This window comes from Scleropages formosus, chromosome 11, assembly GCF_900964775.1.
Source record: "Scleropages formosus chromosome 11, fSclFor1.1, whole genome shotgun sequence".
NCBI lineage: Eukaryota > Metazoa > Chordata > Actinopteri > Osteoglossiformes > Osteoglossidae > Scleropages > Scleropages formosus.
The window spans coordinates 14806333-14825402 of record NC_041816.1 but is presented as its reverse complement, the minus strand read 5'-3'; positions in this window follow the sequence as shown (position 1 = coordinate 14825402).

Below are 19070 nucleotides of genomic sequence, written 5' to 3'. Positions count from 1 at the left end.
TGTTTTTCTGGAGCTAAGTGGTCATACTGGGACAGCTTAGTCTTTCACAGTGTGTATCTGCCCTGCAATGGACTGATGTAGCATTCATGGTGTACACCCTCTTTGCATTTTCCACAATGATTCCAGGATAGACTGTGGACCACAATGACCCTGACCAGGTTTGCTGTGGCTGTCTGAATATTTTAAACATATTAATTTATTAGACAAATATATTAATGTAGCAATTAAATTTTCATTCTGGAATATTCATCTTAAGAAACCTTTCATTCTACTTTATTACACACCATTCTTTTCTTCATAGTGTTGGCCAGAAGTTCACCTGAAGACATTAAAAATGTGTTCCACATTTCTGTTGTTTCACAAGAATTCCCTGTAATGATTTAGTTAGAAAAGATTATCTAATTTAAACTTTTTAAGGAGTTGCGTGCTGCCACAGGCCATACAAACTGAGTGTGAATTATCTATCTCTGTGTCATACTTCATGACAAATATGATTCTTGGATGGTGTTAAGATGTTTTCGAGGTATGTCACTGCATTTTTACGGAGAGCACAAGCTGTCACTGAATTTTTCATGCCGGTCTTTCTCTGCGAGACCAAGCTGTGTAGATATTTATGCTAATGAGTCTGCTAAACGAATTGGCTCACTTTCATGTGTTTAATAATTCTGCTCTACTCCTGATATTAGAGCTTCCAATGAAACACTGTCTGTTAAATAGGTCTAGGGGATTAATCAGCCTTTTTTACAAGTCTGCCTTAAATTCACATTGGAATTGAAATTTCTTACAATCTTCTTTCAAAAGGTTCTAAAAATATCTTAAGTAGTTCAATACAGCTTGTGTCTTCAAAATGCACATTGCTCAATTCTCAATTCAAATGTCACACCTTTAGTATTTCAAAGACAGTGTATGTCTTGTGGGGGGGTGTGGTGGAGCAGCGGGTTGGACCACAGTCCTGCTCTTCGGTGGGTCTGGGGTTTGAGTCCCGCTTGGGGTGCCTTGTGACGGACTGGCGTCCCGTCCTGGGTGTGTCCCCTCCCCCTCCGGCCTTGCGCCCTGTGTTACCGGGTAGGCTCCGGTTCCCCGTGACCCCGTATGGGACAAGTGGTTCTGAAAGTGTGTGTGTGTGTGTGTGTGTGTGTCTGTCTGTCATGTTTATATATACATTTTTGGAATTTCAGGAACCAAACATTACAGGAATATGAGCCTTCAGTGAAACTGCTGAAGGACTAAATTAAATTAGTACATGACAAACTCAAATATTTAGCCTTCAACTGTCTTACAAAGGTAATTAATAAAAGAAAAACCCTTCTTTAAGGTGGATTCTTGGATATATATGTAAGGGTACAAGTTTTTAAAATTTAAGGATAATTTTTATAGGATCTGTCAATATTTCAGAACATACTTTACACGCTCCTGGTCCAGGCCACCGTGAAGTCCTGTCTGGACTATTGCAACTCCTCCTTGTCTGGTCTTACAGCCTCTTTGATGAAGCCTCTCCACATGATTCAGAATGCTGATACCTGCTAAGGACTGTATGTTTCTTCCTTCCCTCTCTTCATTGGTATCCTGTGGTTCCCCATGTCAATTTAAAGACTGTGGTTAGGGCCTTCAAAACAAAGGATCTGCACTCTGATACCTAAGAGACCTGATCATTTTGCATACCCCACCTCTGGCTCCGTGGTGGTTTCACTGTGACAAGGAGTCAAAAAAAAAATCTGTAAAATCTCTGACTTTGGCTCTAATGTGATGCAATGTGGGGGGTGTGGTGGCATGGCGGGTGTGTCCCCTCCCCCCTTGGCGTGGTGCCCTGTGTTGTCGGGTAAGGCTGCAGCTCGCCGTGACCCCACTTGGGAGAAGTGGTTCTAGAAATTAGTTGGTTAGTTGTGATGCAATGTGTTCTCCCTCAGAAGTGCTGGGGCATTCAAGAACTGCAGTGCTTAGAGCCTGAAAATATCTCTTTTGGATACCCTTCTTTCCTGACCTCCTAACAGTTCCATACGTTGTGTCATCTCTGATGATCACCTTTGTATTTCTAACCAGACTCAATTCTATAGGCACTTACTGCTGTTACAGGCATTCATATTAGTTATATATGATAATGTAGTTGCAGAAAACCTGGGCCTCTTTATATAAATGTGACTCATGGAAAGGGTTGCAGTAGCTCATCTCTGCAGTCTGATTCTTATACAGCCAGTGTTATAGATGCTGCATTATGCTGAATTATTGGCCCTGCATTATTTTATATCCTGCTGCGAAAACCCAGTGAGATGTCACATAGATCAGTGCACTGCTGCCAAGCCCTGAGCACCACACAATAAGAGAAATGGAGCACAGTGCTGCGTTTACTGGTGCCACTGCATCTGCCCAAAGGCAAGAATATGCAGCACTGCTGTAATTTGCAGCATCTTGTGCAACAAGATAAACTGTCAGCATTATCATTACTATCCACCTCTTTTAAAAACAGGCCAGTTTGTGTAATTGCATTATATGGTTTCTAATCATTAGATATAGGAACAATGAAGACTGATTATGACATTATAAAGATTATAATACACAGCTAAAGAACTGGAACTATTGCTGGAGAGTCTGAGATCATAATGTGTTGCTGGACACAAAAGCCATGTGTATTCCAAAGAGCTCTGTATCAGCGAGTTGCTGAAGCCTCATCCACCACCCTCTGAGTGACAGCTGCACCTTGGTTAGGGCTCATTAAAGAAAATGAGGGCCAGATGCAGCCATTTAAAAAGGCAGTTAAGACACTTTTTAAGAATTCATTTGGGGTGTGAAAGGGTAGGGTATAAAGTCATGGAATGTGCAGTTTCAATAATGTTTTGTTAGTTCAGGAAGTGCATTTCCTCCCTGCCTTTCTTCTTGGCTCTTTGAGTTGCAATAACCTTTTCTTTTTTGTTTATGTCTAACTGTGGAATCATTGTTCTTTTTGTTGTGAGAAAAAGGTCAAACAGAGTTTGTAAGTCCACCCATTGCTCCCTTATGCCTGGTCACTTACAGAACTGGGCATATGCTAATGCTCTTTGGTAGACAAGGCTATAAAACATCAGACTCTGAAGAGGTATATGACGCTTATAGAAGGATTTTTTAAAAAATATTTTTATTCAATGTATCTTTGGATTTTTTGTCTAATAACTTCAGAAAAATTTTCATGTCATCTTGTATGACTTAGTGTCTCGATTTTTCTGTAAAAATTAAACATTTTCAAGTTAGAGAGGTGTAGTGTTCCTGCTATTAAAGATAAATGCAAAATAATTTAAACCTTTTGTGCCAAGGATAATAAAACTGAAATCTCATGGCACCACAAAGACATTCATATGGTTCTCTTCTGTCCTCCTTTAAGGGCAAATCCAAATGAGAAGATTTGGCACTAGGCCTCAGAAGCAATACTGACATTCTCTCCATGGTGTGCCTAAAGGGACATCCAGGCTTTCAAAACACATGCTATAACAGAGGTGTAAAAAACTGTAAATATGTAAAGTACCAGTTTTATTTAATTTTCTACTGAACCATTGTGTCATAGTAGATTTTCCCTGTATTTATTACATAATACTTCACTATAGCAAGAAATAGAACAGAAAGACTATCTTGCAAAGTACAGAAACTATCAATTCAGCTGAGTAAATGACATTTCAGAAGTCCTAACCTCAGACATTTTTGCTTCTGTATTTGCTATAACACTTTATGAAGGTCATGTCATGGTTTCTGATATTAGGAAGGGTGATACTGAAAATATATGGTTTCCAGATTCAACCTAAAACATCTGTATCTGTCTTATACCAAATATAAAAGCACATCTGTAGCTATCTAAACACCGGAAGAGAGGCAGGCAGTGATTTTAATGTTAAGCCTCTGAACCACACTTGCTTGTACTGGAAGAAAGAAGTTCTCTCCTGTACAGTTTGTAACTTGAGCAATATGTTGTGCTTGCCTTTGGTGCCACTGAATTAGTACTGAAATAATGCTTTAAGTCAAGTCCTGTTTGTCAAATAGTTCATCTTTAGTTGCTAGAATTTACTTTGACTGAAATGCAAAGACATCCAAAATACATGTGTTGTTTCTCTTTGAGTATTACCTATTTTAAAAAATATATATTGTGTATTTTCTGCAAGGCTAACTTTTCGTAGTCAGTAGAACAGTATGTTTCAAAGGCACCTCCATAGTATCCATAGAATCATAGTAGTTTCTGCTGCCCTTTTTGTTCTATGAGATGCACAAGGGCTATTTAAGGTGATACAGAAAAATGTAAAAATTTTGTTGTAAACAAAAATACTTTTTTGAAAAAGTCACCCAAATGACTGATTTTTGGTTATTTCAGAGAGAAAAAAAAAAATCCCTTGATAAAAGTTTGGCTGTCCGTCTGATGCGTTAACCACCAGCTGTCAAAGGATATTTCTGTACGTGTTGGTTTTATTTCGGTTGCATTTCACTTCAAGAATTTTGTTCATGGATGAAATATTCAAAGAATTAATAATTTATGCCACAAATATGGTGTGAGTTTTGTAATGCTCCCTAAGCATGTACAATGCAAGCAAAAAAGAAAACTGTCTAGCTTTGCCTTACATTTCCAGTAAATAGCTTTTATTTGACCATGTGGAAAATGTCTCACAGGTTTATTACTGAAAAGTAATGTTTGTTTTGAATGTGTTTGTTGTCATGGAGGAGTGAGTGGATAAGTGGTACATGTTTTGTCGCTCCGATAGGTGAGATGGCAACAGTGGAAGGGTTTCTGTATTGAATGAACATCCCCTTGTGTCCTCATAGAAACACTTTCCCTCATCTATTTTGTGTGCGTGTCACATGCTGTTTAAGTGGCATTAATGGGAGGCATAATGATATGATCTTCTAAACTGCCTTTTACATACAGCACATGGTTATCACAAATTTTTCACTGGGAGGTAATGGCAATCCAGACAGAATGGGAATTTTCTTTTCAGTGAATGTTATTGAAATCTAATGTTGATTTATTCTGAACTTTCTTGTAGTAGTTTTTTATGAGAAGTGTCTTTAATCCAAAAAATCTCATTTTATTGTTTGCTTCCTATTTGCCTGTAGGTAGAATATTACTAAAACAATATTGCAGTGGACCGTCATTGTGTATTTTGCAGTTAGCCTGATCACTATTTCAAATATTTCATAAATACCAACATTTCAACAGGTGATGAAAACATAAAGGAATTATAAGCAAAAGAGGAATAAATGCTATTTGTGTATTTTACAAGCATTCTGCTTAAAATTCTGTGCAGTATATTTATTCCACTCTTGAGCTATGGCACGGGACTTGAGGATAATAGTTAAGTGTATGAGATATACAGCAGTAAAGCTTTTCTCACAGTAATATTAGAAACAGTTTCACTGATCTTGTACCAAGGTAACAATACTAAAAACATCAAATATCATTACTGGAAAAGCAATGCCAATACAAATAAAACAGAAGACAGACTCTAACTGCAAGAACATGCCATTTTTCGTTTTGTTGAAAAGTTGCAGCTCTATCAGCCTTTTACACTCTTTGAGCGACACATAAATGTGACACTGGGAAAAGGTAGCAAAGCCTTGCTTTTTTTGGACATAGTCAAATCCACATATTAAAGAGATTTCAGAGGGTATAAACCATGAGCTCTGTCAAATCACAAAGAGCAACACACCCCATCATACCTATAAAGGACTGAACCCAAGTGGGTTTCCTCGCAGTATTAGTGGAAGAGGCCATCTCTGTTTTCCCTCTTCAGTAATTGTGAGAGGGAGATTTTGGGCTGCAGTCAGCAGATCTTAAAACGTGAGATTCACAGGTTTCCTGTAATGAGATGTTCCCGTAATGCTTCCTTTCTCTCCTGCACAATACAAATAGTAGTCAAGTCTAGTTTAAGGTAAGGGAGAGCAATTTTTTCCCCTCCGTGAACCACCACCTTACCGTGGTGGAGGGGTTTGAGTGCCTGAATGACTCCAGGAGCTATGTTGCCTGGGGCTATATGCCCCTGATAGGGTCTCCCATGGCAAACAGGTCCTGGATGACAGACGAGACAAAGTGCGGTTCAAAAGCCCCTTATGAAGAGACTAAAACCAGGTTTACCCTGCCCGGTATGGGGTCACCGGGGCCCCACCCTGGAGCCAGGCCTGGGGGGGGGGGCTCGCATGTGAGTGCCTGGTGGCCAGGTCTATGCCCACAGGGCCTGGCCGGGCTCAGCCGAAAGCCATGACGTGGAGCCACTCTTCGGTAGGCTCACCACCTGCCAGAGAGACCGTAAGGGGCCGGTGCATTGTGATTTGGGCGGTGGTCGGGGCCGAGTGCCTGGCCGACCCAAACCTCGGGCGCCAACTCTCGTTTTTGGGACTTGGAATGTCACCTCACTGGCGGGGAAGGAGCCTGAGCTGGTGTGGGAGGTTGAGAGATACCGTCAAGATATAGTCGGGCTCACTTCCACTCACAGTTTGGGTTCTGGAACCACTCTTCTCGACCAGAGGTGGACTCTCTACTATTCTGGCGTTGCCCGGGGTGAGAGGCAGCAGGCAGGTGTGGGCTTATTATTAGCCCCTCAGTTTAGCCGCCATGTGTTGGAGTCTATCCCGGTGAATGAGAGGGTCATCTCCCTGCGCCTTCGGGTCAGGGAACGGTCTCTCACTGTCGTTTGTGCTTATGCGCCTAGCGGCAGTGCAGAGTACCCGGCCTTTTTGGAGTCCCTGGAGGGCATGCTGGAAAGCGCTCCCACTGGGGACTCTGTCGTTCTACTGGGGGACTTTAACGCCCATGTGGGCAGTGACAGTGACACCTGGAGGGGCGTGATTGGGAGGAACGGCCTCCCTGAGCTGAACCCGAGCGGTGAGTTGTTATTGGATTTCTGTGCTAGTCACGGTTTATCCATAACAAACACCATGTTCATGCATAAGGGTGTCCATCACTGCACTTGGCACCAGGACACCCTAGGTCGGAGGTCGATGATCGACTTTGTAGTTGTTTCTTCTGATCTTCGGCCATATGTCTTGGACACTCGGGTGAAGAGAGGGGCTGAGCTGTCAACTGATCACCACCTGGTGGTGAGTTGGATTCGATGGCGAGGGAAAAAGCTGGACAGACCTGGCAGGCCCAAACGCATAGTGAGGGTCTGTCGGGAACGTTTGGCGGAGGCCCCTGTCAGAGAGGTCTTCAACTCCCACCTCCGACAGAGCTTCAACCAGGTCCCGAGGGAGGTAGGGGACATTGAGTCTGAATGGACTATGTTCCACGCTTCCATTGTTGGGGCGGCGGTTTGGAGCTGCGGCCATAAGGTCTCCGGCGCCTGTCGCGGCGGCAATCCCCGAACACGGTGGTGGACACCGGAGGTAAGGGATGCCGTCAAGCTGAAGAAGGAGTTCTATCGGGCCTGGCTGGCCCATGGAACCCCTGAAGCAGCTGACGGGTTCCCTACGGGCCAAACGGAACGTGGCTCTGGCAGTCGCCGCGGCAAAAACTCGGGCTTGGGAGGAGTTCGGTGAGGCCATGGAAGAAGACTTTCGGTCGGCCTCAAAGAGATTCTGGCAAACCGTCCGGCGACTCAGAAGGGGGAAGCGGTGTTCCACAAACATTGTTTACAGTGGAAGTGGTGCGCTGCTGACCTCAGCTGAGGATGTCCTCGGGCGGTGGAAGGAGTACTTTGAGGATCTCCTTAATCCCTCCGACACGCCTTCTGTAGAGGAAGCTGAGGCTGGGGACTTGGAGGGGGACTTGTCCATTACCCTGGCTGAAGTTGCTGAGGTAGTCAAAAAACTCCTCTGTGGCAAGGCTCCGGGGGTGGATGAGATCCGCCCCGAGTTTCTCAAGTCTCTGGATGTTGTGGGGCTGTCTTGGCTGACACGCTTCTGCAGCATTGCGTGGAGCTCGGGAATGGTCCCTCTGGACTGGCAGACCGGGGTGGTGGTCCCTCTTTTTAAGAAGGGGGTCCGGAGATTGTGTTCCAACTATAGGGGGATCACACTCCTTAGCCTCCCTGGGAAAGTCTATGCCAGGGTACTGGAAAGGAGAATCCGACTGATAGTCAAACCTCGGATTCAGGAGGAGCAATGCAGTTTTCGCCTTGGCCGTGGAACACTGGACCAGCTCTATACCCTCACTAGGGTGTTGGAGGGTTCGTGGGAGTTTTCCCAACCAGTCCATATGTGTTTTGTGGACCTGGAGGAGGCATTCGACCGTGTCCCTTGTGGCATCCTGTGGGGGGTACTTCGGGATTATGGGGTTCGGGGCTCGCTGCTATGAGCTGTTCGTTGCCTGTATGACCGGAGTAGGAGCTTGGTTTGCATTGCCGGCAGTAAGACAGACCTGTTCCCGGTGCATGTTGGACTCTGCCAGGGCTGCCCTTTGTCACCAATTCTGTTCATTATCTTCATGGACAGAATTTCTAGGCGCAGCCAGGGAACGGAGAGTGTCTGTTTTGTGGCCGCAGGATCTCATCTCTGCCTTTTGCGGACGATGTGGTCCTGTTGGCTTCATCAAATCAAGACTTGCAGCATGCACTGGGGAGGTTTGCAGCCGAGTGCGAAGCGACGGGGATGAGAATCAGCACCTCCAAATCCGAGGCCATGGTTCTCAGTCGGAAAAAGGTGGATTGCCCCCTCCGGGTTAGGGGGGAGTTGCTCCCTCAAGTGGAGGAGTTTAAGTATCTTGGGGTCTTGTTCACGAGTGAGGGAAAAATGGAGCGGCAGGTTGACGGACGGATCGGTGCGGCGTCCACAGTAATGCGGTCATTGTACCGGTCTGTTGTGGTGAAGAGGGAGCTGAGCCGTAAGGCGAAGCTCTCAATTTACTGGTCAATTTACGTTCCTACCCTCACCTATGGTCATGAGCTCTGGATCACAACCGAAAGAATGAGATCGCGGATACAAGCGGCAGAAATGAGTTTCCTCCGCAGCGTGGCTGGGCGCACCCTTAGGGATAGGGTGAGGAGCTCAGTCACCCGGGAGGAGCTCGGAGTAGAGCCGCTGTTCCTCCGCATCGAGAGGAGCCAGTTGAGGTGGCTCGGGCATCTGTTCCGGATGCCTCCTGGACGCCTCCCTGGGGAGGTGTTCCGGGCTTGTCCCACTGGGAGGAGACCTCGGGGCAGACCCAGGACACGTTGGAGAGACTATGTCTCCCGGCTGGCCTGGGAACGCCTTGGGGTTCCCCCAGGGGAACTGGAGGAGGTGTGCAGGGAGAGGGAAGTCTGGAGGACTCTGCTTGGACTGCTGCCCCCGCGACCCGGCCCCGGATAGCGGAGGAAGATGGATGAATGGAGAGCAATTTTTTACATTTACATTTATTAATTCAGCTCAAGCTTTCCTCCAAAGTGACTTAAAATGTTGTTCTTCAGACTACAGTATAATGTGATGGATTGCCAGATTTCAGTAGCAGGACCCTTCATTCAGTGGAGCCTGTGTGCTGGTAGACTCTAACTGGAGCATTAAATGTATAAGCATATTTAGAATGTCGATTACTTTCATGTTAACAGGACAATGTCACCTCCCAGTTGTGCTTGTGCTATTTTAAAATGGAGAATACATAAGCCTTAAGACATGGTGCTGTCCCTACACATCATGCAATGGTAATTTCATGAAACACGCAGAGTTCTTATCTCACAAATACAATTAGGACTGGAAGTTTCTAACTATGTATTTGTAAATTCAAAGTCACTTTTACCAACACATCATAAATGTTTAATAATACAGGAATCTTGATTTATTTATGGATTAGGTTTTTAAAAACTCAGGTAAAGCTATAACGAATAAAAATTCTCTGTAAGACCTTTAATTATGTACCCTTTTTCCATCAGCCTCTGATCTAATGTTGTGTTGTCCTTATTCTATCCTGGCTATATAGTGTGTAAGGCAGGGTACTTCCTGGGTGGAATTCCACTCTGTCATGGGAGTTTTTCTTAACTCAACCCTAAAACTGTCTACTTACAAAACAAAAAGTAGAATAAATAAAAGTTATCTCCATAGCTTCCTACTGAAAACCAATTTTTCAGCTTTTGACCACGCATTTCATAAACATCAATGCTTACATTTAGCCATTTTCAGTTTTATTATGTACACAAACAGTAACTCAATTTGTACACAGCATAATTTTTGTAAAAGACTTGGATAAAGCCACAATCACAAAAAATATGCAGTAAGAATTTTAAGATCTTATACGAGTTACATTACAATTAAGCAAAATTAAAATGGATAGAAATAAAAAAAAAAAAAATCTATGTATATTATTTGGTGTATATTTCACATATAGTCAGGCCTGTGTTTTCAGTTCAATTACAGCTTTCTGTAAAGCCTAGAATGTCCTTTGATTTATTGGTGTACCGTGTCATGACTGCCAATTCAAGCATTGCTGGGCTGGGAAGTCTTTAATTATAAAGATTACGGGGTTGTTAAAATTAAAGAAAGAAAGAAAAAAATACTGTGAAAATCGCAGAGTTCCTTCAGTCGGAAAAGTGTGCTATTGATGGAACTCTTTCTCTATTAAACAGCCCTCTATGCAAGAATATAATAGTTGACACAGTAATACTTTAAGCAAATTTACCATTTGAAATAGGTTCTGCAGCTAATGTAGGACCCAGAACCTGCATAGAACCTATCCTAGAAAATATGTTCTGTACTTAAATATTTGTTCACGGTGTACTATGCAGTACATTTCTGGTCTGAGTGCAATATGTATATACCATCTTTCTAATTGTGTGTTTTGGTTATTGTTTGGACAAAAATACCAAACTGAAATATTTACCTTCATTTATCCATCATATAATTTTATTTATAGATCACGAAGGGATTTTCAGAAAAGCTTCTTAAAAAGTGAAGCCCTCGTTCATTGTCTTTCAAAAACCAATGCACACCTAGTCATGTAGGTTTTGTACACATCCTAAGTCAGCACACACACTTTCAGAGCTGCTTGTCCCATACGGGGTTGCGGGGAACCGGAGCCTACCCGGTAACACAGGGCGTAAGGCCGGAGGGGGAGGGGACACACCCAGGACGGGACGCCAGTCTGTCGCAAGGCACCCCAAGCGGGACCCGAACCCCAGACCCACCGGAAAGCAGGACGGTGGTTCAACCCACTGCTCCACTGCTCCACCGCACCCCTCAGCATAAGTCAGCAGTGAGTCGGATATTTTCCTGAAATGTAAACAATAATTCTAATGCGTGTCACAAACACTTGGCAGCAAAATGAAAATACAAAACAAGGGCCAGAAGGTATATTTACAGTGAGGGTTTATTCCTCCATTGCGATGATTTTCGCCCTACAGTAAAATTTACGACGAGTGAGAGTTTCTCAGAGAAGGATCTTTGGCAGCTGGAGTACCGCCGAAACTTCCACTGCGCTTGCTAGAGCTTATGTGCTACGCATGAGTTCCTTTGCCAAGCAGCAGAGAGTCTGAAAGGGAAGCAGTTGAGTTCCCTGCCATGTTGAATCGGGTTACATGGCCTCCATGCGCCCACCCCCACCACCCCAACCCCCCGGCCACACCGCACCTCCACCTCGTTCCTCCGTGGGGACTTTGTACCATGTCTGGTTGATTTTGCATTGTCAGACCTCTGCAATGCCAATGTCTGCCTGATCCTTGCCTTTCACCTTGACGGGGTATTTTTGCAGCCTGTGTGACAGATGACATGACGTGTCGTACATTCCTACCTCAGCGTATTTTCTCAGGACTAACAGAGGAAGCTTTGTCTCCTCCTTCTCTCATCCTCTCAGCCCTTTCATTGTGCACAATGGCCCATCTTGCATTGTGATTTTGTGGGGCAACATTTTCTTGCTGTGCTTGAGTTGTGTGCTATTTTTTTTTTTTCTGCCGGGGGTGTGGTGGCGCAGTGGGTTGGACCGGCTCCTGCTCTCTAGTGGGTCTGAGGTTTGAGTCCTGCTTAGGATGTCTTGCGATGGACGGGCGCCCCATCCTGGGTGTGTTCCCTCCCCCTTAAGCCATATGCCCTGTGTTGTCGGGCTGGGCGCCGGCTCTCCATGACCCCGTATGGGACAAGCTGTTTTAGCCAATGTGTGTGTTTTTTTCCTGCCACTTTTGAGTCTTGACACTGCATTACATTTGGATTATAGAATAAAAAAAATCCCCATTCCAGCTAACTATTGTAACAGTAGTCCCAGAAATGCCCAGTGAAAGTTCTATTCACAGCAGCAAATGTGGGGACATGCCAAACACCAAAGCCTACACCACCTCAGAAATGAACTGAAGATGTGACTGAGTAACCAGGCGCCTAAAAACTGCAGCCCAGCTGGATTCCACATGGGTGATATCATAGCGAATGCCCCTCTGTGTGCCGTCTGGTGCAGCTGTCTGAAAGCATGCTGCTTACAGCACTGACACACCAATGAAAAAGGAGGGCAAAAGCCTAACCTGGGTCCCCTGGGATGAAGAACACATACAGTGTATTACAATTATTCTGGCCACAATCACAGTGCAAAAATACATCATGACATTAAGCTCTATATGTCAGCGCAACGGCAGCTGATCATCATCAAGAGGATATTCTGGTGTAATTTCCATAAAGAATCACATAACTTTGTAGGACACATCAGTACGAGGTAGCAATTTTTGGCAACTGAATAGTCTATAGGCATATTCATAACTAGTCAGATTCTTATTGTCCTCTTCCTCTGTATCTATTTTAAGAGTGTAACTAAGCCATTCCTCCTCTACCATGTAAGTACCTCTGTGAGGCAGCTGCTCCCCAGTGGCAGCTGATCTCTCCTGGCCCTGATGGTGAGGCTCTTACTAAGAACCCTTCAGAATTATCATGGCTTGCAAAGGGGTTTGTTGGGGGACTGGAACACACCACTCGGGATCCGATTATCAGAGGCTACAATTTCAGAGGGGCTGTAGATATTGTAACTGCTATTAAATCATGACTCAGGACATGAGAGGGAGGAACAAAAATGACTCTTCATCCAAGGCTGAAGAAGTAACATTGTACAATATTGTATGTCACTATGATGGAGTTAATATCATATTAATACTTGTGTGATGAACATTGGTGCATATGGTGGAAAGAAACAAACTAACTACTTAAGAATCACACGTCTGCAACTACGTGTCTCTTTCTGTTAACGTAATGTACAAATGTATTTTCTATGAGATGTACGTCGCCTTGGAGAAAAGCGTCTGCTAAATGAGTAAATGTAAATGTAATATGCATGTTGTATATTGAAAGCCTTATAATTCTATACACACACACATATATATATATATATATATATATATATATATATATATATATATATATACAGCATATGTATATAGATCATGTAAGGTGGCACAGAAAGAAACACAGGTGACTCACACCTTCTGGGCTGTGGATTCAGAAATGGCTTGTAAGTCGACTCTGCAGAGTTTGCATGTTCTCTTCATGTCCACATAGGTTTTCCTCTGGGTGTCTAGTTTCCTCCCGCTGTCCATAGACACATGTTTTGGGTGAACTGGTGAATCCTGATCGCTCTTATTGTGTGACAGTCTGTGTTGCTCAATAAATAGCTTGTATGTAGTCTAGTATAGTGTATTTGTACTAAATACATTATGTATAAATATCTACTGTATATGTATTTTTTTCTGTGAGGGGTGATGTTGTGGATCTTTACACTTAAAAGTTCTTTGAAAAAATTTTGCATGTTCATTCATTTCAAGTAGAAGCATTTATTCATCATAGCCTAAAGAAAGAATGTGGCATTAAGATAAATGTATGACATTTATCCTGACTTTTAATCTTACTTTGGGTAAAGGTATCTGAGGAATAAGTAAACAAATCTGCTGAATGAAGGAATGAACAAACAAACAAAAAAAGTCACATATTTCACAATCAGGAATAAAAAGTTAAAACATAGTTACATGAGTATATGTGTGGGACTTCAGAATGCAAAAGCAAAAAACACCATAATAAATTCAAATGTTTTAAATATGCATATATTTTGTTTCAGATGATCCTTGTGCTGTTTTTATAATATACAATGGAACCTTGGAACTCGAACTTAACTCGTTCCAATAGGGCATTTGAGTTCTGAAAAGTTTGAGTTCTGAATCATTTTTTTCCCATAAGAAATAATGTAAATTGGATTAATCTATTTCAGACCCCCAATTGATTGCCTATTTAAACCTATATACATACATACCTGATGCTAAAACCAGAAATAAAAAGTGTAAAACTCAGTGCAAATCATAGATTTAGGCATTCCATACTGTGCAGCCAGATCAACCATGCGAACACCTCTGTCATGTTTTTCAATTATTTCTTTTTTAACCTCTATCATCGTGGCCCTCACTATTTTCCTTTTGGCTGATTGCTTTCACTAGTAACCTTCTTAGAACCCATGATGGCTTTTTTAATAAGATATAAAAAACCCACAAAAACACGTGGAAATTCACAGCACAATTCAGTGAGATGTTCAGCCTGCGAGTTTTCAGGCAAGATTGACTCATACTGAGTCATACGTGTCATATGCACCCTTCGTTTTATGGGAAAAAAGACTCCTCATGTGTCCGGCAGGTTTTAGCCTGAAAGGTTCATCGGTATGAGTTCCGAAATTTCGTTCGAGTTCGGAGACATTTTTTTCTCAACTCGTTCAAGTTCCGAATTGTTCAAGTTCAGAAGCATTCAAGTTCCAAGGTTCCACTGTATGTGTATTCATGGACATGAAAAGCACTACAGTAGTGTCATTTTAGATCCCAACTTCTAGTAGGAATTACTTATTCAGACTTTGCTGTTACTAGAGATGCAACTTCTTAGCTGTCAGTGAACAGTTACTAATACAAAATATAAATACAAAATATACTTTAATACAAAGAAATATATCACTTCTCTTCAATTCACTTTCACTAACCACTTGCTCTGCTCAGGGTTTCAGTGGTCCAGAGCCTATCCCAGAATCACTGGACACAAGGTCCAGGGGTACCTTGGATGGAATTCAGTTCATCACAGGGTAGCCACACACAAGTTCTGCATAGGTTGAGCTGGATTCAAAAACACCCAAAATACTCCAGCACCATCATGTCAACCGAATAATTATTAGCTCAGTTTAATTAGTAAAAGTTTTTCACAAAAAAAAAATACTTTTCAGTGTACATCCACTATTCAGAGAAAAGATCCAGCAGTGAGTATTCTATGAACATGGTCCAAAAATTACAGTAAGAATGTTTTAAATTTTAATGCACGTAAGATTTGTTCACCTAAGTGAAACGCAAAATTATTCAACTGTAAGTGACAGGGATAATTTCTTAGGCCACTTGGAAAATGTTAGTAGTAGTAGGATAATCTACAGATCCAGTGGCACCTGAAGAGATCTCAGTTGCCATGGGAACAAAAAGACTTCTTGAAAAACTCTGGTGTCTGTGAGATGTTTGTCCTGGAAATGTCCAGAAACCTTTACGCTTACCAGTCACTGAGTTATGCTTCTGTCAAAACCAATACTGCAAATTATTGGTGTTTTGTTAAACTTAAATATTTAATCACAATAACTGTACATTTTAGGCAAAATTACACTACAGCAAAATGCCAGTAGATTTTTTTAATAAGTCACTTATACGGTTTTTGTTGTTTTAAAGGCAGCTTTGTGATAAACAGTTGAATCACAACATTTAAAAGACTACAACAATAAAGTGAATGTTTACTGTGTTGCTCTCAAACAGAATTTAACTGTGTGCACTTTTGTTTTGTAAACTAGAAAAGACATTTGCTATCATGCTCATTTTGTCTCCTCTATCCTCCCTCATGTTTCACAAATGTTATTGCAGTGTACAATCTCTCCTGTCATTCTAGAATCCCATGAAATTGCCATTGCCAGTTAGTGCAGGACCTAATGGAATCTGAAAGGTTAACTTCAGTAAGTAAAACAGAATACTATACTATTTATTCATTTGTCTTTGGCCTCATGCTATTTTTTCAAAATATTCTCTAATAAAAAATAAAATCAGTAATACTTCACTAGAGTATTAAAAATACATGTCATAGTTGTTTAGATTGGGGGGTGCGGTGGTGCAGCAGGCTTTGCCAGGTCCTGCTCTCTGGTGGGTCTGGGGTTCGAGTCCTGCTTGGGGTGCCTTGTGGCGGACTGGTGTTCCAGCCCCCTCCAGCGTTATGCCCTGTGTTGCCAGGTTAGGCTTGGGCTCACCGCAACCCTTGGACAAGTGGTTTCAGACTGTGTGTGTGTGTGTTATTTAGATCTGCATTTTTTTCAGCAGGGGAAATACTTTAACCAATTCCAAAACATTTCTTTCATGTGTGTCCTAGTATGAAATGAGCATTTTGGATTGATTCTTTTCTCGTTTGCCCATTGTAGTCCATGAAATGTTTTATGAAAGAATTAACCGGCCAGAGATATGTTTAATGACTGCCATGTGCCATTTGTAGGCATATGTTAATCACTGCAACATTATGTAACCAGAGTATCACACTGACCTTAATAATAATGCATGTGTTGGTCAGTGTGGCGCATGGCACAAACTGGGCCACCTTTGCTATCAATTAATCTGAGGGTACTTAAGAAGATATAGATAGATAGATAGATAGATAGATAGATAGATAGATAGATAGATAGATAGATAGATAGATAGATAGATCCCACAAGGGAAATTATTATGTTACAGCAGCAGAATACAAGTCTTAAAATACTTGCAATATAAAAAAATATAAAACAAGTAGAAAAATACAAGATAAAAATATGTACAATTATATATACAGTTGGAGGAATAGTAAATAAGTATATTTAAATAAATAAATCAAAACAGTATGTAGTGCAAATAATGGATAACTGTAGAATCTGGGGCCTTTTTCACTACCAAAAGACTACCGATCATTGCGAACGGTTCTGCCAGGCAGTGCTTCTCTACAGAACCTCTCGATGCTGGTTACAAGCACTATTTTCAGCAGTTCAACAGCAGTCACCCGAATCTCGAATGGCTTCACCTTAAAGCTACAGAGGACCACTCAGAGATCCACTCCACTGTACAGCTCAGTCCTTGTTGGATGTTTCTTCTGTTCTATCAATCATACTGGAAGATAAATGCACGTAGGAGTTGTGTGTTTTAAGAAATTTATTTAATATCTGAAATGTCTACATGTAAAGATTTATTTTATATTCTGCAATACTAAATCTTATGTTGGTGCAGCAGGTGCTGTCGGCAAAGCAAAAAAGCCTACACATGCTGCATTTATTTGTAATTTTTTTAACCCCAAAATGGTGAAAGGGAAACAAGATTCATTGACATTTTTACAATAGTTACTTGTACAACATTATCTAACCCCCTCAAAAAAACAAAGCACAAGTATAATTTATCTGTCACTTTTACATTTGCCTTCAAGCGCTCAGAGTGACAAAAGTATAAAATGTGCTCTTTAAGTGAGATAGCTTTGCAAAGGCATATGCTTCACCCCAGTATGAATCAGAATGTCTCCAATAAGAACAGCAACCAAACAGACAGTTTATAATCCTCATCTCACCCATTGCAGAATCCCAGCATCCAGTCCAATATTCATGTCTCTTCTAATCCTACAATTGTTGCTATGGAGACAGTTTGTAAGAGAACATTTAGTCGCAGTGAGGATTTTGGTCTGTTTCTGTTGGGGGTCTCTTTGCTGATTTGCTGATGTCAGTACACATTATTATTATTATTATTATTATTATTATTATTATTATTATTATTGTTGTTGTTGTTGTTGTTGTTGCTGCCGCTGCCACTGCTGCTATGTTGATGATTTTATCTGAAGTGCAGCTCAGTATTTTACCAAGATATTAACAAGTCTCTGGAAGCTCTTCTATGAAATTGTTCTATTCTGGTTAATTGACTTCTGTACAGAGGGGGTGCGGTGGCGCAGTGGGTTGGACCGCAGTCCTACTCTCCGGTGGGTCTGGGGTTCGAGTCCCGCTTGGGGTACCTTGTGACGGACTGGCGTCCCGTCCTGGGTGCGTCCCCTTCCCCCTCCGGCCTTACACCCTGTGTTGCCGGGTAGGCTCCGGTTCCCCGTGACCCCGTAAGGGACAAGCGGTTCTGAAATGTGTGTGTGACTAATAGTTTATTTGTATAACTAAATACATGAGGAGAAAAATTCAGCGGTTAAGAATCTTGTTTTGCTCTACTCAAACAGGACCTGTGATTCAAACTGCTGGTTTAAAATACAGCCTACTTGACCACCATGCTGCCTTCCTAGAAGAATGCACATTTTCAGGAAATAAGTTTTAAAAATTAATGTAATTAACCTGTGTATTGTTCTTGTGAAATAACCCAAATAACTCCATATCTTTGACCTTGTGGTAATTTGCAATTTTTGAATTCTACCACTCCAAAAAAATTAAGACAAATGCAAAACAGGTTTGAGCAATGATTACATATATAGAAATATCTTAAATCTAGTCACTCCATAATACAAGCTCCAAGCCCTATTATGTTTCTTATAAACAATTATGGCATTATTTATCAACACTTGTGGTACAGGATCCTTTTCTCGGTAACTAATATTTATGTTGGCCCTAATTATGTTGGATATTTGTATTGCTTGTTGTTTATCACATATGTAAGCCATTTGAAGGTTTAACTTGGATATATTATCTGCCAGAAGCAAGTGCAAGGTGATGTAATTTGATAAAAACTAAAATAAACGTATTATATTTATAAAAAGCCAGAGTACAAAGAACAAATATCATTGCACTATAATAACAGTTTATTTATAATGTATATTCACAAACATTAGTACAGTAAGACATCAAGAAAATATGGTCACGGGCAAAGTTTATAATTTTCTCATCATCAATAGCCTTTCATTAAGCTGTCTGGTAACTACAGCATTATACAATAAAGATACGCCTAGCTTGGCCCAGATTGCCACGGATCAATAAAGGGAAATTCAATTTCAGAGCGCTCTCTCCATTCATATTCCAAAGCCGAGGCAGCCCTTGTTGGATACGTACTCCACAGTGGAGGGCATGTGGGAGCTATGATGTCATTCTTACAACCAGTGCGCTCAGACTAATTCAGACATGCCACCCTTTGACGACCCATTGGACTTGCCTGTTGGTTTATTCATGATATCATTGTATTATGCTGTTTCAGATGTGTACATTTATACAT